This window comes from Somniosus microcephalus, chromosome 6 (assembly GCF_052327205.1).
Source record: "Somniosus microcephalus isolate GS21.2 chromosome 6, FLI_Smic_1.0, whole genome shotgun sequence".
In the NCBI taxonomy this organism is placed as follows: domain Eukaryota; kingdom Metazoa; phylum Chordata; class Chondrichthyes; order Squaliformes; family Somniosidae; genus Somniosus; species Somniosus microcephalus.
Genome location: NC_140992.1, coordinates 257329005 through 257354510, shown reverse-complemented (window position 1 = coordinate 257354510; position 25506 = coordinate 257329005). Strand labels below are relative to the sequence as shown.

General features: G+C 44.3%; 1 long non-coding RNA gene across 1 annotated transcript; it reads left to right on the top strand.

The window, feature by feature from the left end:
- The first annotated feature begins 1590 nt into the window (after window positions 1-1590).
- On the top strand, window positions 1591-24088 carry LOC147116683 (uncharacterized). Its single transcript, XR_015078858.1, has 2 exons — window positions 1591-1694; window positions 23110-24088. It is a non-coding gene; the product is annotated as an uncharacterized LOC147116683 (long non-coding RNA).
- The last annotated feature ends 1418 nt before the right edge of the window (window positions 24089-25506 follow it).

Sequence of the window (25506 nt, the reverse complement as noted above, 5' to 3'; positions counted from 1 at the left end):
AGAACACTGGCTTATAAATAGGAAAAACCGGACATGTATTATGAAGGGGCTGCAAAAGAAATTACAGGGAACATTGCTTATCTCCATTGATTCTTCAAAGTGGTTACTTCCCCTGTTGGGACTATATCAAGCACTGATGTTTCTAGGTATGTCCTGTTGAGATTTTCTTTTTTCGTACATGGGGTGTGGGTGTCACTGGCAAGGCCAGCATTTATCACCCCTCCCTAATTGCCATTGGTGGTAAGCCACCTTCTTGAACCGCTGCAGTCCATGTAGTGAAGGTACTCCCACAGTGGTGTAAGTATCTCTTTGTACAGTTTGGTGCTAGTTAAGAGTCAACAAGGTCTGGAGTCACATATAGGCCAGACCAGGTAAGTGAACCAGATAGGTTTCATAGTCACTAAACTAGCTTTTTTTTTAAATTCCAGATTAATTTAATTAACTGAATTTAAATTCCCCAACTGCCTTAGTGGGATTATGAATTGATGTCTTTGGATTACTTGTCCAGTAACATAACTACTGTGCTACCATACCCCATGTTGTGGTACTGCTGTTTATTAGTGTTGTATTAGGGTTATTTAGCATTTTTGTACCAAGAGCTTACTGGAGAAACCACATCTGAGCCAAAATAAGTTGTTGTGGCCTATACTACTTGTATTATGTTCTGAATTCATCACTTCAAAGTCCTGCAGCCAGTGTATTGACAGAATTTCAACTACCACAAGTTTACCATCGTCATATCTCCAAAATTCGTTAAAAGTCTTATGGCTACATGCATTTTCTGTTGTTTGTTTTGCCACACTTTTGCGACAACTTTTCCCATTATTCACATTTATAATAGAAACTGTCTTTTTAAACTTGCCATGTTGTAATTCCACCCATTCCACCAATGGTGGCACGACAGTACCTCAGTTTTACCTCTCCTCGCTCCTCAGCCTGTACTGCGGAGACACTTGTAATTTCTGACAAACTCTGCTTCTCCGCAATCCAAACTGCCATGTGTTTTGCTATATAACTATAAATAATAATGGCCCGTATTTCCGATGCCTACAGGTGTGTATACGCTGTGTACACACCCATAGGGACATCGGAAATGCCGGTTTCAAGCATGCGAAGCACATACGCTGAAAACTGGTATTTCCGATCTGTCAAGAATCCTCTTGCCCGATTGAACGCCTGCCCTGGAGAGTTCCGCTTTCTGCAGAACCTCCGCCCGCTGTAAACCCTTAAAAATCTTACGCCTGGTAAAAGCAGGCATAAGGTCTGCTTTTATCAGCATAAGAATTTTAAAAAGTAAAAAAAAATGTTTTTCACTCATTTATAATTTTTTAATACTTTTAATAAAGCTAAGTTTATTTTGAGCCCCGTAAAAAACTTTAATTATCTTTTGAAAAATTTAATTTTTGTTTAAAATACTTAATTTAATGTAATTTTAACTCATTTTAAAAACGTGATTTAAAAAAAAAATGTATTTAATGTTTTGATGTCTTTTTTCAGTGATCCCCATTCATACTTTTGACAGGTCTATCTGTCAAAAGTATGAAGGGGAATTCCCTTCTCCCATTGGCTCACCTGGCCCACGTGATCCCAGGGACACTTGCGAACCGCCTGCGGCCCTGGGGTAACTGGGCCTCTGTGCGCGCGCACCAGGAGAGGCCCAGGAGCGGAAGAGTCCAGACCTCGGGAGCCCTCAGGTAAGGGCGTAGATTTTTTCCCGATAGGAGGCGCCCGCATGCAGGAAGCCTCCTATCGGAAATGACGGGCCAATATAAAATCAAAGTATTATGTTAAAAAATGGACAGAATGTACCACATTAAAATGGGGACTGAATTATATCTGTATGCCATGGTTCAATAATGCCATGCCCTCTAATTCTACGCCACCTGAAGACTATACTTAGTCTTGATTCCCCGTGTGCAATACCATGAGAGATCGACGAGCAATTAAAAAAATTGTTGTGTATCCATTTTGAGCATCGCACCAACTGATGGTACTTATATGAGCTTTCAAAGGTTACATGGCTTTAAGCAATCTCACCGGCTAATTGTAATTACATGATCATTTTGCTGTGTCACTTTCCAGCAATGCCATTGGCTCCTGGTAAGCATGTGACTGATTGAATCGGTCTGTGTTTGATTGGCAGCACTCTGGTCCAATGCTGGTGAAGCCAAGGCAAGTCGTGGTGGATATTTGGCATGTTTCACTTGACACAGTAATGACTGCCAGCCACCATCATTGTGCAGCCTCTCGTGTCAGAGTGTTGTAAGATGTGTTCACTTATGTAGGCCAACTGCCTTAGATCTCCTTATTAAAATCGTAAACTGGGATAATTTCAACCAACCTTGCATTGGCTGGATCAATGTACTGCCAGCCGTGATTAACAAGCAATAGACTGGAATGTTCAGCATTTACGGCTCAATGGTAACTGAAAGTTTGATATAAATATTTCACTTCACACATTGCTCAAGATCAAATACCCTGCCTTCCTGCCCAGACTACTACATAAGTAACCCTTAGACCACCAGTAGGTGCAAAGAAATTTTAATATGCTTGGGTCGGCCATATGTTCAGCTTACACACTGAGGCTGAAGCAAACATTAGTATTACAGTAATAAAGATGCTCAAATGTTAGGTATAGCTTTGGTACTGTAATAATAACCCTATACAATGAAAACACTTAGAAAACATCTTTAAATAAAAATGATTTACTTCCCCATTTTCAATTTTTATTTTCCTTTAATTTATCTATATACGCTATCTACCTAAGGCATTTCTTTTTAAAAAATACTTCAAAATGCTTTTTAAACTTACCTTTTTTCTTTTTTAAAAATTTGTTCATGAGAAGTGGGCATCGCCGGCATTTATTGCCCATCCCTAATTGCCCTCGAGAAGGTGGTGGTGAGCTGCCTTCTTGAAACAACTGAGTGGCTTGCTAGGCCATTTCAGAGGGCAGCTAAGAGTCAATCACATTGCTGTGGATCTGGAGTCACACATGGGCCAGACCGGGTAAGGGCGGTAGATTTCCTTCCCTAAAGGACATTCCTCAGTCTCCCAAGTCCCACTTTCCATGTTGTTTAGGGAGTGGGGGGACATTGAAAAAGCTGATTTCTAATAGAATGAAAACTACCTCCATTCTAATTAGCCAATTAAAACCTAGAACTCATAAGATTAACCCAGTTACATCATGAGCAGAAGCTGGTCAATCTTTAATATTTTTTTGTGGCAAATTAAAACCTACTTTTTCTGGACAAGTTATCCTTCCCTCAGCACAGGCAACCCATAGTGCATGGAATGTTAGATCACTTTGTGAATAGCTGTGGCTCCAAGCTAAGTTTTCAATCTTTTAATAAGGTGAACCAGAAATGCTTGTTCATGCTTTGCACCAACTCTCTTACATGCTCATTGATTAACAAAGCATGGTTCAATATTTATTAACTGCCACAGATATCTTCAGTGCAGCTTGAAAATTCTTCATGGTATAACAACATAAATTCTTCACAAGGGCCCTTCTCTACTTCCACAGTATAAATCCAGACACCATCCAAAACGCCAACCAACTTAACTTTGATTGCAGAACAATGCACAGCAGAGGAAGCTTGCTCAGCTTTCTGATTTGGTCTCTTTATTATTCAGATGGAGTGCATGTTTCCTAACCTCGGATTAACCACAGTATCTCAGCTACACAGTAAACCTTGTTAGTATGAGGCAGTTTCCTTTGGATGCTCTGCTCAGTGACAGGTTAATTAGGCCTGTGTCTGGTCCTTTAAGGGCACAGGATGTATCACGTTCAGAGTTCAACTGCTTATAGGATTCCTTAGATAAATTAGGACATCAAGTGGCACAATTATGCCCAACACTTTTTCCACTTTCATTACAGCAGATTGCTAAAAAATCTGTGAAAATCCAAATCTGTCTTGGCTCATAATTTTTCTGCCAAATGAGAATTTTATGAAGAGTGCAAGAATTTTCGGCAGCGATACATAAATATGTCAGGCTACATTTTGAAGAATTCAATTAAATTATGGACCCGACGTGCAACACTGGGAAACCTCTTAAAATATTTTCCGCCAAAAAGACGTTAAGAAATTCACATAATAATGAAAGAAAAATTTGAAACCCCCTGAATAATGTTTCTTTATATGCAATAATTGCATACAGGAAACCAATTAAATCTAAGAAAAATAATAGTTTTCCTGAAACCCTGGGAAAGGAAAAATATGGAGTGGGAATCTCATGTAGGGATGCAAAATGATATGTGCAAAATACTCTTTCACAGTGCTGTATTGTTCGGGTTTTATTTGTTGTTACGTGAATGTTCATGTTCTCCCGAATTAAATGGCTTTTGCAAATCGGGCTGGAAAGTTTCAAAACTGTTTCATTCTTATTGGTACAGTTTGATTTCTGCTTTTATTTCCCGTCGTCCTTCAGCGAGAAAGGTAGGCTGTTCCGCAGTTGGATTTCACCACAGCTGTCAGCCCCGGTTATGTCAGCCAAGGGTGGCAGTGGTTTCTGGGGTGGCTCAGACTGTTGTCATTCTCCTTGTCAAGGTGCCCATGCCCAAATGGGAAGCTCTACCACCAGAAATTGCTCGATTTAGCTGGCTGGCCTGGCCCGCAAATCAGTTCTGCTAAATTTAATGTACAAATAATTTAAATGGATTGTAGCAACCTCATGTAAGAGAAAGTTAATATTTTGGTTTCTGCACTCCGCTGCAAAAATTAACACGTACAATCATTTAATATGTGTTAATCGAAATAAATCTCACACAAAAATGCCCATTTCTCTGGCAAAACTCATTGGAATAGACTTTTTCTGTCAAATTGAGGAATTTTGGTCAATACCCAAGACTGTCTAGCCTAAATATGTAGAGAAAAGTATTAGCAAATGTTCAAGAGTCTTATTAATGTCTGAATATGTCAGACAAGTATGCATAGCTCTTTGAACTCTGGAGTCAGGGAACTGGTCAGTTAAATGGACTGCAGGGTAAAGTAAATGTCTGTGAGTTTGGATTCATGGTGCATTTGTCTGAGGTGATTGAATTCATTCTTTATAGACTTCCATACCATTTAGAATGCAAAAATTTTGAGCAACAGGAAAAGGCCTAAACAAACCTGTCCCTTTTTCATAAATAAACCATACCTTTCTCACCATATATCTCAACCCTTTCCTTCCCTCCAGAAATACATTCAGTCTCTCATAAATCCATTTCTGCACCAGATTAAACGTACAATATTTTTCAGGCATGACTCAATTAGCACTGTAGTTATAACTGAAATCGTGAACCTGAGGGAGAAACGGTGAACAGTATAAGGAGGCGACAGACAATCGCCCGGGTCTCACGCTTCTGAGATCAGAACAGTTTGCATCCCGCCTCAGTCCCACGCCCGCCTGCTTCCTGCCCTGAGTTAAAATCGGAGCTTCCATCACTGCCTATCTCATACATGAAACATGTGGCTGTTTTAATTAAATTTATTTTTATTGCAAACACCAAAGTTCAGTCAATAATTTATGCATTTATTGGAAAGTAGGTGGGAGGCGCAGGGCTTGGAACCAGTGTTGTCTGGGTTTTGCTCATCTTACTGTAATGGTACATATTGGCCCAGAAATTCGGGTCGGAGGCTTCCCGCGGGTGCAAGCCTCCGACCTGCACTTACCTTGCGCGCCGGCCGTTGTGCTGTGGGCCCGCGTGGGATTCCGATCCTGGGCCTGCTCCAACTGCCGGCGCGCAGTGCTTGCGTATCCCAGGGGCGCAGTTAGTTCGAAGCATCCCCTGGGATCACGTGGGCCATGGAGAGCCAATGGTAGCAGGGAATCTGTATTCATAGATTTGACAGGAAGACCTGTCAAATCTATGAATACAATTCAGCCCCAAATGTTACATGTTATTATACAAAAAAATTACTTCACACAACTTCTGGAATTTTCCACTCAATAGCAAGTAATTCGTGTTTCACTCACACACTAGCATCTTGAAACAATGATTTGTTTTCAAATTGTAGATGTAAAAAGGATAGTGTCATTGTCTGTCCCTCTGTCTGCCTCTTTCTCGGTCTCTCTGTCCCAGCTTGACATGCTTTCTGAAGTAAAATTGAAATTAACAGTTTTTATTTACAAGTTTAATTGAAAACCTGCTTAATTTCATTATCCAGTTTGTATTCAAATAATTTTGGGGACACAAGCTGAAATACTGATATGCACAAAGGCCAGTTTCTTTTTTTCCCTCCTGAGCAAAATTAAAGATTGTTTGCGCGTTTAGCACGAAGATGAGCTGCCATAGGTGTATAATTCGCCCGGTCTGTCATGGTTGAAGTGTGTCACTGCTCAGGTCGCCAACTCTGATTGGACGTATCCCTGGAGGTTTCATCACATGACCTCCTCCCACCAACCGCCTTCGCCCAGTCAACAGCTTTTGTTCACTTCTCCAATATTTTTATAACTGACATGAATCTTGTCATTCATGTGAAAATGACATGTAATAATACTGGCCGGCCTGCTGGTGGCGCTGTCCAGCGAGAGTATAAATACTCGGGCATGGGCCCTGTTAGATCCGTGATTCTTTAAATAGGATGTTTCCCCAAGAACTACACGGATGCTGTAACTTAACAATCAACAGGTATTTACTAGAGTAGAGTAGTCTCAAGACTGAAGTAAAGAAGCCTGCTCCGGCTTTATATACAGGTCTGGTCACTGCCGGTACTACAGTATACAGGAGCTGTAAAACAGTTCTCTCTTAAAGGTACATACACAACAATTCCTCCCCTTTTAGATTAACAGTACCATAACATTCATTTAACAATTCACATTTTTAACATGCAACATTACCTGAAAATAGTCCATTTATAGATTCAGTCTTTGGGGCGGCTTCCTGATCCTTTCGGAATAGCGCCTTTCCTGAGGTTCTTGTTCTTGGTGCGGAGGCCATTCTGGCCCCTTTTCGTCGGTTAGTTCATTGGTTTCCACTGCTACTGGTTCGGAGGTGGATGCTACCGGTATGTCAGGTTCATCCCCAGGTACTCGAGACATGGGGTTGACTCGTTCCTGTGACGCTAAGATCTGATTGACGTGGCGTCTCACAATGTTCTCCCCGACATCCACTGTGTACATTAATGGCCCCTGCCTTGTGCATATCGTTCCGGGTTGCCATTTCTCTGTTCGGTAGTCATGGGCCAAGACTGGTTGTCCTACATTGAAGCTCCTTGTCGGCTTCTCATTGATGTGCTGGAATTGTTTATCCTCAACATTTCTTCGCACATTTGGTCTGAGCAAATCCAGACGAGATCTCAACCTTCGGTTAAAGAACATCATGGCCGGGGTCTGGTTGGTAACTGCATGTGTTGCATTTCTGTAGGCTAATAGGAAATTGTCCACCTTATGCTGTAGTGGAATTTCATCGGCGCACATGGCCTTTATCGCCTTTTTAAAGGTTTCTACGAACCTTTCAGCCAATCCATTTGTGGCTGGATGATACGGGGCGGATGTGTAATGCCTTACCCCATTCCTTCTCATAAATTTTCGAAACGCTTCGGACACAAACTGTGGTCCATTATCAGAGCAAATCTGCTCTGGCAAGCCGTTCCTGGCAAATATGGTCCGTAGGACTGCAATCGTTTTCTCTGTAGTGGTTGAGGACATTTTTATCACCTCAGTCCATTTCGAGTGAGCATCCACTGCTATTAAGAACATTGAGTCCATGAATGGACCAGCAAAATCAATATGCACCCGTTGCCATGGAGAGGAGGGCCACTCCCATGGGTGTAGAGGGGCATGTGGTGGTGCATTTTGGACCTTCTGGCATCCTGAGCAGCTCTTGGTTAGGTTCTCGATTTGTTGATCGATCCCCGGCCACCACACATAAGCCCTAGCAAGGCTTTTCATTTTCACCCCTCCCAGATGACCTTCATGAAGCTCATTTAGCACCCTCTCCCTTAACTTGGGTGGAATCACTACTCGGGATCCACACATCACTGTCCCCTGGCATACTGACAGCTGTTCTCTTCTGGATGAGAATGCTGGCAACAGTGAGTCGCCATGTGTTGGCCACCCCCTCACCGTCAAATCATATACCCGAGACAGTGTCGGATCATTGCGGGTCTCCTTCTCTATATCCGCGTTCGTTACTGGCAATCGTTCAATTATTGACGAATAAAATATCTCGATAGGGTCCATTGCTGGTGCTTCCTCCACAGTAGGCAGTGGCAGGCGCGATAGCCCATCAGCGTTTCCATGCTGTTTCGTGCCTTTATATTCTATTTCATATTGATTCGCCCCTAGAAACAGGGACCATCTTTGTAACCATTGTGCAGTCATCACTGGAACGCCCTTCTTAGGATTAAAGATGGAGACAAGTGGTTGGTGGTCAGTCAGCAAGGTGAACTTCTGTCCATGCAGATAGTGGTTGAATTTTTTTACCCCCCATACTAGGCTGAGGGCCTCCCTGTCAATCTGGGCGTAGTTGCGCTCAGCTGAGGTTAGTGACCGAGACGCAAAGGCTACTGGCCTCTCCAACCTGTCTGGGAATTTGTGCGACAGCACCGCTCCAATGCCATAGGGTGATGCATCACATGCCAAACGAATTGGTAGTGCTGGGTTGAAATGGGCCAACACCTCTTTTGATGTGATCAATTCTTTACACTTCTGGAAAGCTCGTCTACGTTCGTCATTCCACTTCCATGGTACCCCTGTTTGCAGTAGGGTGTTCAGTGGGTGTAATACTGTGGACAAATTTGGTGTAACCCAGATAGTCTGGTGATCCTCCATTTTGGTTACCTTATGTAGTTTCAGACAACCCAGCTCCTTGCTTCCGGAGTCTGTGTCACTTTTCTGTTCGTCTGAACTACTGTCCATCACCTTGTGTACCTTTTTGTACTCCTCCTGTGGAGATTTCTTGCTGTTGGTTTTCTTCCCAGACCTGCAGACTCTTGCTATGTGTCCTGCTTTTCCACACTGTCTGCACACTTGGTCCTTGAACCAACAATCCTTCTGATCGTGTGTTGTTCTGCCGCAGCGATAACACTTCCCTGTTCCATAGGACATTTCATTGGTGCCATATTCTTGCGGTCTCCGTTGTATCTCTGCAGCGCCCCTTGCGGCTGCTTCATGTGATACTGCCATACTGAAAGCCTTGTCCAGCGTAAGATTCTTTTCTGATAGAAGCCGTTTCTGGGTTCCTTCACTTTGAAGCCCACACGCAAACTTGTCCCTTAACGTATCTGCTAGTCCCACTCCAAGCTGGCAGTGTTTCGATAGCTTGCGCAGTTCCGTTAAGTACTCAGCATTGCTTTCGTCTTTGTGTTGGTTCCTTTTATGGAACTTAAATCGTTCTGCTATCAGCAGTGGTGTGGGGTTTAAGTGGTCCTATAGGATTTCTACTATGCTTTCGAAATTCTTATTCACAGGCTTCTCTTAGGTTATTAGGTTTCGCAGTAACCCATAAGTTTTTGCACCCATGGAATTTAACAAAACCAGTGCTTTCCTAGCATCTGGCACTTCATTCGCCCTGCAGTACACCTCAATACGTTCCACATATGTCGCCCAATCTTCGACTTCATTGTCGAACGTAGAGATACTGCCACTCTTCGGCATCCCTGGGTGTGATTTAACTGTCAAAAATGGCGTCTCCCGCGCTTTCCCTTCTTCTCCGCTGGCACAAAATGGTGTCTCCTGCGCTTTCCTTTCTTCCCGCGCTCGCCCTTCTTCTCCGCTGCGGCTTCTAAAAATGGCATCTCCCACGCTATTCCTTCTTCTCCCCGCGGACACTGTTCAGCCCTTGAGCCCTGGCTGCGCATTTTTTTTTTTTCTGTGCGCCTTTCCCGTTTCCGCCGCTCGGTCCTGAACCCGACTGCTGCTTTACCCTCTCTCTCTCCGTTTTGTTTTTCCTCGACGCCGCTCGGTTTTCAACCCCCGGCTGTGCCCTGTGCCCTTCACCCTCTATCTTACCCCGTCGACGCTGCTTGGCTTTTTCTCTGCTGTCGGTCGGCTCCAGCCGTCGCTGTCCAGGAAGGGTCTGCGCTGTACCTGTCGACAGTCTGTTGCTGATCGTCGTGGCTGGGGAACCAAGCCCGGCTCTCCACAGCCTCCCCTGCGATGTTCACTCTCTGCCGGACGACTGGGCGGTTGCTCGTGGTCGATGCCCGTGTTTCTGGCCTCGACTTTCTTCCACCGCCCTCCCGGAGCGAACCCTCAAAGGGAAATGCAGAGTTGCAGGTAGATTCGAATCGACACTCGTCGCCACTGTTAGATCCGTGATTCTTTAAATGGGATGTTTCCCCAAGAACTACACGGAGGCTGTAACTTAACAATCAACAGGTATTTACTGGAGCAGAGTAGTCTCAAGACTGAAGTACAGAAGCCTGCTCCGGCTTTATATACAGGTGTGGCCACTGCCGGTACTACAGTATACAGGAGCTGTAAAACAGTTCTCTCTTAAAGGTACATACACAACAGGCCCAGCTTGTGCAGGACATTCTTTAACAGGAACTAGTGAAGGACACAACTCGATCTCCATGTTGAAAAACAGTTGATTAAAGCCTTGTTTAATACTCAGACCAAGTGCCTAGTAGTTTACTTACATCAATAACTAACAAACAAAGGTCTTCAGCGATAATGAAAAAAACATATAGAACTTGAAATTGCGGTCAGAGGCTTCCCGCGGGCAAATGCCTCCGATCCGCCAGAAAAGTATGCACCTACCTGGTGCCTCCGTACCTTCAGACTCATGCGGTCCTGAGCCTGCAGGCGTAGGCCTGCGTACAGACCCATCTATCCCAGGGGCACACGCAGTTCACAAGTGTCCCTGGGGTCACGTGGGCCGACCCAACCAATCAAAAAGGGGGATTCCCATTATGATTATGGGGATTCCATTTATGGACGGAATCTCCATAAGCATGAATAGGAATCCCCTAAAAAACACACTTTCACACAACCTAAATAAAAAGAAACCACCACATGTTTAAAATTAATAAAAATACAATTTAATTAAACATTTAAAACAAAAATTTAATTTTTTGGAAAATAAATGTAAACATTTATGGGGGTCAAAAATAACCTAAACTAATTTTAAAGCTTTATCAATGCTTAAATGATTTTTTAAATTTATTTTAATATTTATTTATACCCTTACACTGGTAAAAGAAGGCCCTGCTTTTACCAGGCGTAGGAGTTTTGTGGGCATTCGCTGGGCAGTAGTTGGGCAAATAGCCCAACTCTCTGCCAACAAATGTTCATTTCCTGTACATGCAGATGATCGCAAGTTCTGGGTTTTCGCACATGCGTAGCGCACGCGGAAACCCGGAACTTGCGGGGCGCTTACGGTACATAAATTCCAGGCCATAATTTTTTAATGCCCCTATGATTTTTTTTCCTAGGTTGTTTGCAACAATGTCTAAGGATTAATCTTTAATACCTGAAGACTCCAGAAAAAAAAAATCCTGAAGGGTTGGGAACCACAGGGGGGAATTTTGCAGGGGGGTTCAGTTGGCGTGTTCGGTAGCGGGTCGGGTGGGAAAATGTTTTTTTTTTACAGCGGGCCAGGATCCAACTGTCAACCCGCCACCACGCACCTTTCTCAAATATCAGGTCTGCCAGCGCTGAGCAGATCCGACACACAGTGGCGGGGGAGGTAATTGAAATCATTAGTGGCTTGTTTACAGCCACTTAACGATGCTTTTTTCCCAGCTTCTTTATTTTGACAGGTCGCCCACCGGTTTCCCATTGTACCTAGTGTAGTGTCCGCGTATCAATAATACACGGACTGCAGGAGAACAATAATAACAGGTATTTACTGAACAGAGGGTAAGCTTAAAACTGAAAGTACAGAAGCCTGCTATGGCTTTATATACAGGTGTGGTCACTGCCGGTACTACAGTATAAAGTCAGTTCTCTCTTAAAGGTACATACACAACACCTAGACCTCGTCAGTGAAGCTGAGGCAGGAGCTGATTTGTCATTCTTTCAGCTGATGAGTTGACAGCTTCAAATGTTAAGTCAAAGCTCCCAGCTGAATCAGATATCTCCCCTTAGCCACTAGCTTCTCTAAACTGCATTTCCACAACAGATTCAGAATGCTGCAACTCTTTACACAAGTCTCCATCCAATCTGACCTCATTACCTCTCCCACCATTGACAGATCGCTTCTGTCATCTCTACATCACCTGCCATCTATTCCATCAGCATCGGTGCCCATGAAACATTCTCACCTTGGTCCTCAGAATCTCACCAGGATCAGCCCTAACACCAGCAGCACCAGGCGCACCAGCAGCAGCAACAACAGCAGCAGGCATACCAGCAGCACCAACAACAACACCACCAACCTTCTCCACAATGACCTGATGCTGCACAGGACACAGGGCATCAGCACCCGACAACATTGCTGCCTGGGAGGCCAGGGATGGCCTCACCATGGCCAGATTTATTTCACTTGACGCTGTACACCTTGGCTGCCACATGATGTGCCAGGTTGGCACCACCCCACATCAGCACCATAAAGCATCCCTACAATGCCCAAGCCATTCCTTTCATACTCATCACCATTGCGGGGGGTACCGTTATGTCTCACCATTCACTGCAACTCACTAAGCCACTTCCAAAGGTGCACACACATCTGTCCAAGAACATAAAGTGTTGAAGATATAGATTTCAATGTTTGACACCACATTAACAGAACCTTCACATGAACATTGGCTAAACCATCCAAGTGCCTACCCTTGTGTGTTGTTACTTGGTATGCTTGCAGTAGGATGAAGGTGAGTGTGAGGGGTGGCTAGTGAGATGGGGAAGTGATAATGAAGATAGCGAGTATTATGTCCGTGAATGGTTGAGACACGGACAGCAGGAGTTGAACAAAACAAGTCTTTACTGATTGAAGTCAATAGGGAAAACTGAAAACACAGAGGCTCACTAGCGCCTTTTATACAGGGGTGGTCACTGCCAGTACTGCAGTCTGAGACCAGTTATTCTCTTAAAGGTACATACACAACAATTCCTCCCCTTTTAGATAAACAGTACATAACATTCATTTAACAACTAAATGATAACTAATTACAATCACAATTACGGTTGCTAGATACATTGGTTAAGTTTAAGCAATTATAAGTTCAGTCTTTGAGGAGGCTTCCTGATTCTGTCTGGATAACGCCTCTTTGGGGTATCAGGTTCTTCTGGCAAGGTTGAGTTGGGATCAATGTCGTTGTTTGGTTCATCTGCTTCCAATATCACCGATTCTGCGGTAGCTGCAATTGGTACGTCGATTTCATTGCCAGGTGTATCAGATCGTGGTGTGGAGTTGACGTTTTCCAGTGACTCTAGAATCTGGTCAGCATGGCGTCTTACAATGCTCTCTCCAACGTCCACGGTATACATGAGAGGTCCTTGCCGTGTACAAATCGTTCCTGGCTGCCATTTCTCAGTGCGGTAGTCCCGGGCCAAAACTGGTTGACCTATCTTAAAACTCCTGGTCGGCCTTTCATTCATATTCTGAAACTGCCTGTTCTCCACATCTCTTCGGACGTTTGGCTTAACCAAATCCAAGCAGCATCGTAGTCTTCCATTGAAGAACATCATGGCTGGAGTTTGGTTGGTAACCACATGTGTCGCATTCCGGTAGGCAAACAAGAAGTTGTCCACCTTGTGTTGTCGGGGTATATCTTCATTACACATTGCCTTGATAGCCTTCTTGAATGTTTGGACAAACCTCTCGGCCAATCCATTAGTGGCTGGATGATATGGGGCGGATGTGTAATGCTTAACACCATTGTTCTTTAAGAACCTCCGGAACTCTTCAGACACAAACTGTGGTCCATTGTCAGAGCAAATCTGTTCAGGCAGCCCATTCCTGGCGAATATGGTTCGTAAAAGTGTGATAGTTTTTTCCGTGGTGGTTGAGGACATTTTTATTACCTCTGGCCACTTTGAATGTGCATCCACCGCAATTAAAAACATCGAGTCCATGAAGGGACCAGCAAAATCAATGTGCACCCTTTGCCATGGAGATGAGGGCCACTCCCATGGATGCAGAGGAGTTTGTGGTGGGGCGTTTTGGACCTTCTGGCATCCTGCACAGCTCTTGGTCATCTCTTCGATTTCTCTATCGATTCCCGGCCACCACACAAACGCTCTGGCTAAGTTCTTCATTTTTACCCCGCCCAGATGACCCTCATGAAGCTCATTGAGCACTCTATCCGTCAACTTAGGTGGAATTACTACTCTGGATCCACACATCAAGGTTCCTCTGCACACTGACAGCTGTTCTCTTCTCGGCGAGAATGCTGGCAGCAGTGGTTCGCCATGTGCTGGCCATCCCTTCACCGTTAAATCATAGACCCGTGATAGCGTCGGGTGATTCCGTGTTTCCTTTTCTATGTTTGCATTCGTCACAGGGAGACATTCGACTATGGTCGAGTGGAATAACTCCATTGGATCCACTGCAAGGTCTTCTTCTTCCACCGTCGGCAACGGTAGGCGTGACAATCCATCAGCATTCCCATGCTGTTTAGTTCCTTTGTACTCGATGTCATATTGGTGTGCCCCTAGGAAAAGCGACCACCTCTGCAGCCGTTGTGCTGTCATTATCGGTACGCCCTTCTGAGGGTTGAAAATGGAGACAAGAGGTTGATGATCGGTTAGTAGAGTAAATTTTTGACTGTGCAGGTAGTGATTGAACTTCTTCACCCCCCACACTAGGCTGAGGGCCTCTCTGTCAATCTGGGCGTAGTTACGCTCGGCAGAAGTTAACGAGCGTGACGCAAAAGCTATCGGCCTCTCTAAACCATCAAGGAATTTATGTGACAGTACCGCCCCAATGCCGTAGGGAGACACATCACATGCCAGTCTGATCGGCAGTGCTGGGTTGTAGTGAGCCAATACTTCTCTTGAAGTGATTAAGTCCTTACTCTTCTGAAAGGCCCACTTACAATCATTGCTCCATTTCCATGCTACTCCCGTTCGTAGCAGGGCATTCAGTGGGTGCAGAATTGTCGACAAATTTGGCAAAAACTTATGGTAGTAATTCACCAATCCGAGGAATGACTTCAGTTGCAACACATTTTCAGGCGCTGGGGCCTTAACAACCGCTTCAATTTTGTCAGGGGACTTGTGTAACCCCTCTTCATCAATCACGTGGCCACAATACGATATCTGTTTCTTAAAAAACTCGCACCTGGGGCAGTTGGCTCGTAGCCCATGTTCCCGTAGTCTAGTGAGCACCTGTTCTAGGTTGTTAAGGTGTTCACTGTCACCTTCACCTGTCACAAGGATGTCGTCCAAGTAACACTGAGTCCCCGGAATCCCTTGCAGGACTTGTTCCATCGCTCTTTGCCATATCGCCGGAGCCGATGCTACTCTGACTACCAATCAATGATACTGGTAAAGACCTTTGTGAGTGTTTATCGTGAGATACTTCCTAGAGGATTCTTCAACCTCCATCTGCAAATATGCTTGTGCTAGGTCAATTTTTGTAAAACGCTTCCCTCCAGACAGCGAGGCGAAGATGTCTTCTATCCTTGGAAGAGGATATTGTACTGTGTGAAGGACTGGGTTCACCGTCACCTTGAAATCCCCACAGATGTGAACCTTCCTTGGCTCCTCAGACTTATTGCTTAACGTTTTCTTCATGACAGGAACGATGGGTGTCGCCCACTCGCTCCAGTCGACCTTAGACAACACGCCTGCCTTCTCCAGATTCTCCAGCTCTGCCTCGGCGGCTGGGCGAATTGCATATGGTACCGGTCTTGCTTTGAAAAACTTGGGAATTGCATTCTCTACTATTTTTATCGAGGCGGTTACGCCTTTAAGAGTGCCCAGTTCTTGTTGAAATACCTCTTTGGCGTTAGCTAAGATTGTTGACAATCGTCCAGGAGTGACGTCGTCATCTTTTTTACCGTCCACCGTCATTGCATGAATGGAGTGCCAATCTAAGCTTATCTTCCTGATCCATTCACGTCCCAATAACGGTGGTCCACCATTTTGCAGTATGTAGAGATACAATTTCCGTATTTTCTTGCCGTTGTATTCGACAGGCACCCTTATTTTTCCTCTGGGGTATACTTTTTGCCCCGTATACGTCGTCAAGACGATGGATGTCTCTCTCAAGGGTATGTGTGAGAATAGCCGCTCGTAGTCTCGTCGATTCATGACGGTTAGCGCTGATCCTGTATCCAATTCCATTTTAACTTGGGACCCTGCTATCATGAGGGTGACCCAAATGGTTCGGTGATCCTCTTTAGCGATTACATTGTGAAGTTTGAGACAGCTTAGTCTCCTGTTCCCGGATTCACTATCGCTCATCTGGTCTTTGGAACTACTGTCCGTCATCTTTTGTACTTTCTTGTACGGTTCCTTAGTAGCCTTTTTGTTGTCACTGGTCTTCTTCCCAGACCTGCAAACTCGTGCAATGTGTCCCATCTTTCTGCATTGCCTGCATATTTTGTCTTTGGACCAGCAGTCCTTCTGGTCATGGTTAGTTCTGCCGCAGCGATAACATTTTGCAAATCCCCATGTCATTTCGTGGGTGCCGTATTCCTGTGGCTTTTGTTGAATTTCCGCAGCTCCCCTGGCTGCTGCTTCGTACGATACTGCCACGCTGAAAGCCTTATCTAGCGTCAGCTCTTTCTCTGAGAGTAACTTCTTCTGTGTTCCTTCACTCAGGAGTCCACGGACAAATTTGTCCCGTAGGGTATCTGCCAGTCCTGCTCCGAACTGGCAGTGCTTTGATAGCTTGCGTAGTTCCGTAAGGTACTCAGCATTGCTCTCATCTTTATGCTGAGTTCTCCTGTGGAATTTAAATCTTTCTGCTATCAACAGCGGTGCAGGGTTTAGGTGTTCCTGTAGGACAGCAACAATTTCGTTAAAACTCTTCGCCTTCTGTTTGGCTGGAGTAATCAGGTCCCGTAATAAGCCGTACGTTCTAGCGCCCATTAAGTTTAGCAATACCGATGCCTTTTTCTCATCGGCTATTTCGTTTTCCTCGCAATATACCTCGACTCTTTCCACATACGTGTTCCAGTCCTCTATTGTATTATCAAAGGCAGTGATACAGCCAGTCTTCGGCATCTTGAAAATCTAAAATGGCGCCTCCCGCGCTTTGCCTTCTTCCCCGATTTAACTAAATGGCGCCTCCCGCGCTTTGCTTCCTTCCCCGCTGATTAAGATGGCACCTCCCGTGTTTTGCCTTCTTCCCCGCTGTTGCTAGCGCTGCTTTCCGCGGTTCCCATTGCAACCTGCAGCTCCTCGCGGTTTCTTGCGCATTTAATATTTCTTTTTTTAATTATTTTCCCGTCGTGGAACAACCCTGTGGGACTCTTGCCTCCCTCTTCTCGGGTCTATACGCAGCCCGGCTTCGTAGCACCGGCCACGCCCTGTGTGCTCCACCCTCTCTCTCTCCTCTTCCCGACAACGCTGCTCGGCCCCGTTGCAAGCCACCCGCTCGAGTTCGTGAACGCCGCAGCCCAGGAAGGATCAGTGTACTACCTGCCACCAGCCCGATTAGCTGAAGCACCGTTGACAGGAATCAGGCCCCGCTTTCGACAGCTTCTCCAGCAATCTTCAACTCCGCTAACACAGGGGCGGATGCCCATGGTCGACGCCCGTTTCTACTGCTTCTTTCTTCCTTCTGGCCTCGACCTCTGCTCACTTCGCTGCAGGAATGGATCCCAGGAGGTGGGGCAGACTGTAGGTAAGTTCGTATCTGCTCGTCGCCAGTATTATATCCGTGAATGATTGAGACACGGACAGCAGGAGTTGAACAAAACAAGTCTTTACTGATTGGAGTCAATAGGGAAAACTGAAAACACAGAGGCTCACTAGCGCCTTTTATACAGGGGTGGTCACTGCCGGTACTGCAGTCTGAGACCAGTTATTCTCTTAAAGGTACATACACAACAGAGAGGGTTGGGTGGAGGTGCAAGGTAAGGTGGTGTGAGTAAGGATGTGCAGGAGTAGGGTAGGGAAGGCAGAATTCTGGGGATGTGATGCAAGGCACAACAGGATGAGGTTGAGTGTGGCTTTGTACTAATGTTTCATGATCTATGAGATCATTGAAAGGTTTGCGCCACTGCAGCCTGGTCCTCCTGATGACATCCCTGCTTGTGCCCTCCTGTGCAATGTGCAACCAGGCTGCGTTGTTGTCCTGGGGAGGTCTCTTCTGCCCATGGGAAGGGAAGAGAACCTCTCTGTGTGCTGTATCTCCCTCCATAAGCATATGGAGGAAGTCATAACAGAGCCTTGATGCAGCCATGCACCTTTGTGCAGTGCTTGCCAGTGTTTGCAGCACCTCAATGCTATAGAACACTGACAACAGAACTGTCAAAATCAATTTGGACATGGCCCCTTTAAGGAAACCAGCTGATGACGCATCATCAAATGACATCATCAGACCCGCTTCCTTTTAATTTGCCAGTAACCTCGCGGGCGGGGCTTAACAAGCCCTATTAACGGAAAATCACTTGCAGAGTGCGGGCTGCAGTAGGCAGCGGGCTGGGACCGCGACACCGACCCCGGCCGGCGAAATCGCGGCCTAAATTTCTCTTCAATATGAATCTGTTACAAAATATAGCAAACAAAACCCCACAAATACCGGAGAACAATTGCTGTTGTGACTAATTTTATGCAAGTGGGTTACGAAGTATTTCGAGTAAAACCGTAAATGTTTTCATAATGTACACTTATATACATTTGCCATCAATACTAGAATCATAGAATATTACAGCGTAGAAGGAGGCCATTTCAAAGAGCAATGCATTAACGATGTCACTACATGTAGTGGCCAGAGCTATTCTTTCCCCATAGAACCCTGACAGCACAAATGTCAAAGTAAATTTGCGCATGGTCCCTTTCAGGAAACCAGCTGATGATGCGTCATCAAATCAGACCCGCTTCCTTCAATTGGCCGTCAAACGCACAGGGCGGGCTAAACAAGCCCAATCAGGGGAAAATCATTTTGGACAGTGGGCTGGAGCCAGCAGCGAGGCCGGGACCCGCCACCGATGTCAGCTTGTTTTTCTCTCTCTATTTCACACACACAAACACACAGCTTTTCTGTTTTTATTAAACATTTACCTGAATAATGCTTTTAAATGTATTCCTCTGGCTTTTCTTCAATTAACTTTGAAAAACAACCAAGCAGAGACCTTTAGAGGCTGATGAGAAACAGTTTTCCAGTTATACTTACAAAATGTTACAACTGCATCCTGAGAAATTGTGCACAATGCACATGCTCAGACTGTGGATTCTGCCTTCAACTAACAGCTCAGCTCTGAGCAAAAATGCCAAACCCAAGTCCATATTTTTGGTAGAGGTTGAGACCTTCAAGTAAATATCTTAATAAAAGTATTTAAAGGCACCCAAGGCAATTTTAACGCTACTTGCTCAGCAGAAACCCGACAGAGGGGCAGCTTATACCACCCTGGCTCTTACCTGTCCGAAAGCCACCATGATCGCAACATCTGCAATTTTAACCTGCTCTCCTGAGCAGGCAGCAAGGATACACGCCCAGAGCCAATAGGGTCCTTCTTTACATGTGCATGTTGCACCTGATGACATCATTGAGACCCGACTGTAATTTTAACTCAGGCCTGAGCGGGGATTCCACCTGGAGTTAAAGTAGAGGTCAATTAATATCTAGTTATGTTTAATTATGTGAAATATGTAAGTTACAACCCTTATTTTGGGCATTAGAAATTTCAGTTACAGGTACTAAGAAAAAAATGGCAGGTGAATTGTTTATCAAAAAGCATTTTGAGTGATTTAATTGGTTCATCTTCTTTCTTTTATTGATAGTTTCTCCTAATTGATTATTCAGGAATGGCTGTTTTCATAGTCCTTAGCAGTTTCTTCTCAGTTTTCATATACATTCTTTGCGTTTGATTCACATATTTCCTACTTATTTGGTTGCCATTATTTTGCTTTGAGCCAATCAACAAAGTGTGATGGCAAATGTATTACAAGAAGTATATGTGTCACTTATAGGAAGTGCAAACTATATGCAATATTTTTAATGTATTGGGCTGGATTTTCCGACCCCTACGGGTGCGTATGAGGTGTGTACGCACCAATAGGGGGTTCGCAAGTGCCCAGGAGAAGGGCCTCTGCGGGCAGAGAGTTGTGCATTCTGCACAACTTCTGCCCGCTGAATACCTTTAAAAATATCTTATGCCTGGTAAAAGCAGGCATAAGGCCTGCTTTTACCAACACAAGAGTTTAAAAAAGTTAAAAAACAAATTTTTTCACTCATTTATAATTTTAAAATACTTTTAGCAAAGGTAAGTTTATTTTTAGCCCTGTAAAAAACTTTGATTACTTTTTCAAAAAATTTAATTTTTGTTTAAAATATTTAATTTAATGTAATTTTAATTAATTTTAAATACCTGATGTTTTTTGTTAAATTTATTAATGTTTAACTGTTTTTTAAGTGATCCCCATTCATATTTTTGACAGATCTATGCGGAGAGACCCGTCAAAAGTGTAAAGGGGAGGATTCCCTTCTTTGATTGGTTTCCCCATGGCCCACGTGATCCCAGGGACGCTTGCGAACTGCCTGCGCCCCTGGGATACCTGGGCCTCTGTGCATTTCCTAGATCAAAGGCCCAGGATCGGAAGTCTCGGGACCTACGGAGCCAGCAGGTAAGTGCGTAGATTTATTCAGATCGGAAGCATCCGCCTGTAGGAAGCCTTCGATCGGACATTCAGGGCCATTATATATATATGAACAAAACCATTGTGCTAAAGGTTAGCTTTAGAAATAAGTAGCAAGGCACAAAGATGCTCTTCCTCTAAGAAAGCAGAAAAAACAAATGTGTACTGGGAAAAACTTTTCAAAACCAGTGATTTGTTCACTCTGGGTATAGACAAGGGAAGTGTAATTAAATAATGTTCTCGTTATCTGAGTTAAATGGAACATCACTCTGCTTATCCTTCAGCAACACTATCTGCAGAACCTAAAATGTTCTACAGGTTTTGCTTCTATTTATACACAACCCACTTGATGGAGCTTAACACCACGACACATGTTTAGTTAAAGGAGCTTGACACTGGTACACTTAAAAAGAGCTTAATATACTATACTGTGCAATTATTCAACTTGTAAAAACTATAATTAAAAAATTACAAATACAATGCTCCCTTTTGTATGTGACCGTCAGCGTGTTTAAGATACCGTGAATACTATGTTATTAAAAAAAACAAGGCATATCATAAAATAGACAGCCATATTGGTTAACAACCATTCCTTCACCCCCACCTATTCCCAGAAAAGGAAAAAATTAAACAAATTATTTTGGCACATTCAGCTTATGTTTTTCAGCTGCAGTACTTAATTAATTTACAGGCTGGATGGATAGAGTGCAGACTTATTGAAAAGAGCCTTGTGTGGAGTTCATTTACAATAGTTTAGAATTACACCCTGGATAGAGCTCAAAAAGTGAACTGTCTCCCGACTCACTTTCTAAGGGTTAAGGACTTCCGAGATATATAACAAACATTTTCGACCCCACGTGTCAAACTTTTAATAGTTTTCATTTTTGGCTATCATCTGTGGGGAACAAAAGCATCCTTTCACTTATATAGAAATAAAGTGTCAAACCCAAAAGTCTTTGGTACAGCCCTCAGCTGCAACATTCAGGCAGGTGCCTCTATGTCTTTGATTCCGTCTTTGGCCAACAGGAGGAGCACTTTTCATAGAGTGACAGCTGGTGTCAGTCCTTTCTTCCCCTGGTGTTCGATGTCCAGTCAAGGGGGCTCCCTACTTATCGGACTGGAGGAGATCTAATGAAATTCTTCACACGTCTGCCTAGAGATTTGACATAAGCGAGCTGCTACACAACCAGAACACTCCAGCAACTGGCGTTTTTCAATTTAGCGTTGGTATTTTTATTATGTGCTACATATCAGAGGCCCTGAGTATACAGGATAATAAACAACTTCTACTAATGCTGAATAAATGCTCAGGCTACAGGCAGAGGTGTTTAATCAGCATGAGTAGGAGCTGTTTTTTGCCAGGCACACTCAGCACCTCTGACATTTATTGTTGCTGTGCTGTACAATGCATTTTTAAAGCGGAAATACAGAAGAAAATAATAAATAAAAGCTTTCGCATGATTAATGTGTGCACAGGATTCAGGACCTGCTTTTAATTATTTTTTTGTATCCTGAGTGTTTCATGACCATAAATCAGTCACATACCCAATAACAACACGAGAAACTGGAGGGCTATCAGTTTCATTGTCCTGTTATGTTGTAATTTAATGTCACATTGTTATATCAAAAATGTACATGACATAAATATTACATTTTAATTAGGTAGAGGTTACTATGATGTGACATTTGTGTCATTATTATATCATATATATCATTGAATCAATTGGATGAGCATTCAGAATAGCCAATTCCAATTCTGGTTCTAAAGTTTGTCCGTTCACATTTAATTGCAAACACAAATAAACACCAGTGCTGTAATAGTTAGCACTCCTTGTGGACTGCCAGGGAAATGGATGCCTGCTTATCATTAGAGTACCAAGGAATCTAATGGCCAGCTCTTTAACAGTCAGATGTTCAGCCATCATATGACCACCAGGGAATTGGATGTATCCCCACCAGTAGACTGCCAGGGAATGAGGGAATATGATGACTACATGTCACAAAATCCCAGGGATTCTAGATCCGTCAGCTGTGGCTCAGTGGGTAGCACCCTCGTCTCTGAGTCAGAAGGCTGTGGGTTCAAGTTGAGCACAAAAATCTAGGCTGACACTCCCAGTGCAGTGCTGAGGGAGTGCTGCACTGTCGGAGGTGCCGTCTTTCGGATGAGCCTTTAAACCGAGGCCCCGTCAGCTCTTTCAGGTGGATGTAAAAGATCCCATGGCACTATTTTGAAGAGCAGGGGAGTTATCCCCGGTGTCCTGGCCAATATTCATCCCTCAATCAACATCACTACAACAGATTATCTGGTCATTATCACATTGCTGTTTGTGGGAGCTTGCTGTGCGCAGATTGGCTGCCGCGTTTCCTACATTACAACAGTGACGACACTTCAAAAGTGCTTCATTGGCTGTGAAGCGCTTTGGGACATCTGGTGATTGTGAAAGGCGCCATATAAATAAATGCAAGTCTTTCTTTCTTTTTCTTTAGGGAATTGAACTGATGCCTGGCTACCAGCCACCATGGAAAATAGTTGCATTGCCAAGACCGACATGAAAATGGACAAAAAAATTATTTTTAGTCACTAACACCCAATATTGAAACTGGAAATGGCAGCGAACTTATGGAGAAATACTTTCCTTTCCCGTGCGCCTGGGGAACAGTCAGCTCCTTGGCGCGTAGCTAAGGAAAACGGATGGAGATGCATGATGCTAACCGTGCAGTGCCCTGGGAATTCTGTGGTTTCCTGGGAGGGGAGGAGCCAAAGCGCTTGAACCTTGGACCTAAAGAGGTCCGCCGCCTCATTTTTGCGACTCAGTGCCAAACAGGTGCCCAGTTGGAGCGGCACCCAGATAAAATAGGCCTCAGGCCTTGCACAAAGTCCTGCTCAGATCAGAGGGTCTGAGAAGAGAGAGGCAGGAAGAAGTTGGAGCCAAAAATGACCTTTTTTCATACTGGGTACCTGGCACCATTTTCAGGGATGAAGGCCAACCGGCTGTTGTTTTCGGACAGAAGTCAGAAAGCATCGCAGCCAATGACCATTACTTCGGCTACAGACCTCTCGGGTCTGCAGGAAGAGCTATATTTCAGTCTCTGTGTCCAGCTGCAAGGCCTTGTCAAAGGATGGGGCCTGCACTTTGGGTACTTCTGGCCAGTTTAAAGGACCCAAACCCATAGCAACCGGCAGGTCAGGTCAGGTGGGGCTCATTTCAGGTGTGCTCTGCCTGAATAGCGGCCACTGGAATGAGGGAAGAAAAGTCATGGTCTTAAAGTTTTGTGAGACTCTATGCCAGTTATTGGGCCTTGTATGCAGGATTTTCCAATATGCACTAGCTGCGTGAGAGGAACCATTTAGTGAAATTGTCCTTTTTACAACTAAATTGTTCCTTTGCACACAACCACTGCTTTGAGAAAAATGAACAGCTACATCTTCATTTCAATTGTACCGAAGGACTGATTTCTTCAAATGCATCCTAATGAAAGAACATTTCAGACCACTTTAGATTTGATTTAATTCTTACACATTTCCTGACCCTCTGTTTTGACTGGCTACAGTTAGAGCTACTGCAGAAATTCGGGTCCCCATGGGTGAGTACGCGCTGGGTACTCACGCGTAGGCCCAACGAAAGTGTCGGTTTTGTGCATATACTGCGCATGCGTGGAAAACCGGAACTTCCGTTCCCTTAAAGGAAGGGGTTCACAGGTTGAACACGTGCACCGGAGAGGCAGCGCGTACACCTGGAACTTCGTTTTTTTTGCAGGTTTCTCCGGGAGGGTATGTCTCCAGTAGCTACGTTTATAAAAAGCAGTCGCAAGGCTTGCTTTTAACAAGGTAAGTGGTGAATTAAGTAAAATTAAAACATTTTTCCCACAGGTTTATTATTTTTAAATACAGTACTTTAAAGAAAGGTAAGCTTATTTTTAGCCACGTTAGAAACTGTAATTAATTTTTTCAAAAATTTAAATTATTGTTTAAAATAGTTATTTTATGTACTTTATAGTTATTTTAAAAATGTGATTTTTAAATTTTTTTTTGAGGTTTTAGTTATGTTTTGGGGCTGATCTCTAATTCATGGATTTGACAGGTCTTCCTGTCAAATCTATGATTAGAGATTCCCTGTTACGAGTGGCTCTCCATGGCCCACATGATCCCAGGGGATGCTTCGAACTAACTGCGCCCCTGGCATATGCAAGCACTGCGCGCCGGCAGTTGGAGCAGGCCCAGGATCGAAATCCCACGCGGGCCCACAGCACAATGGCCGGCGTGCTAGGTAAGTGCAGGTCGGGGGCTTTCACCCGCGGGAAGCCTCCAACCCGAATTTCTGGGCCCATATTTCAAGTGGTTGGAATTAGAAGTGGAATTGTGCTATCGGTGGCTATTGCGTTCACCGTCCAAGCACAATGACTTCTTTTGCCCGCCCTAACTTCCCACCAGCAGAATGCTAAGGTACGCAATGGAACAATTGGCCGCGCAAACCCTGTTAAGGCACGAGCCACATTTTATCTCTCCTTGAATTATATTGAGAATTTTGTGAAGTGCCAATAGACCAGTATATTGTCAAAATATCTTGCATGCAGAATAATATAAGTATCATCAATTAAATGAGCAAAGTTGTTAGTAATTATTTAGTATTTAAGATAAATAATATTCAATCGGCACTATTTTCAACATGGCTACCTGATTCGTAGAAATGTCAACGTCTAGAATCTATGCATAAAGTGCAAAAGTTTCTGCCATCTTCGGGGAGCTTCTGCCCCCTTTACGGTTGTCCCCGTCTCGTTTGGTGCTGCATCTTCTTGGGCTGGGAGCAGCAGGCTCTGTCTTGGTGGGAAAGTGCCCGGCCTGCATACATAATGACCCCGACCCAGGAGAATGGGTTGTAGGAT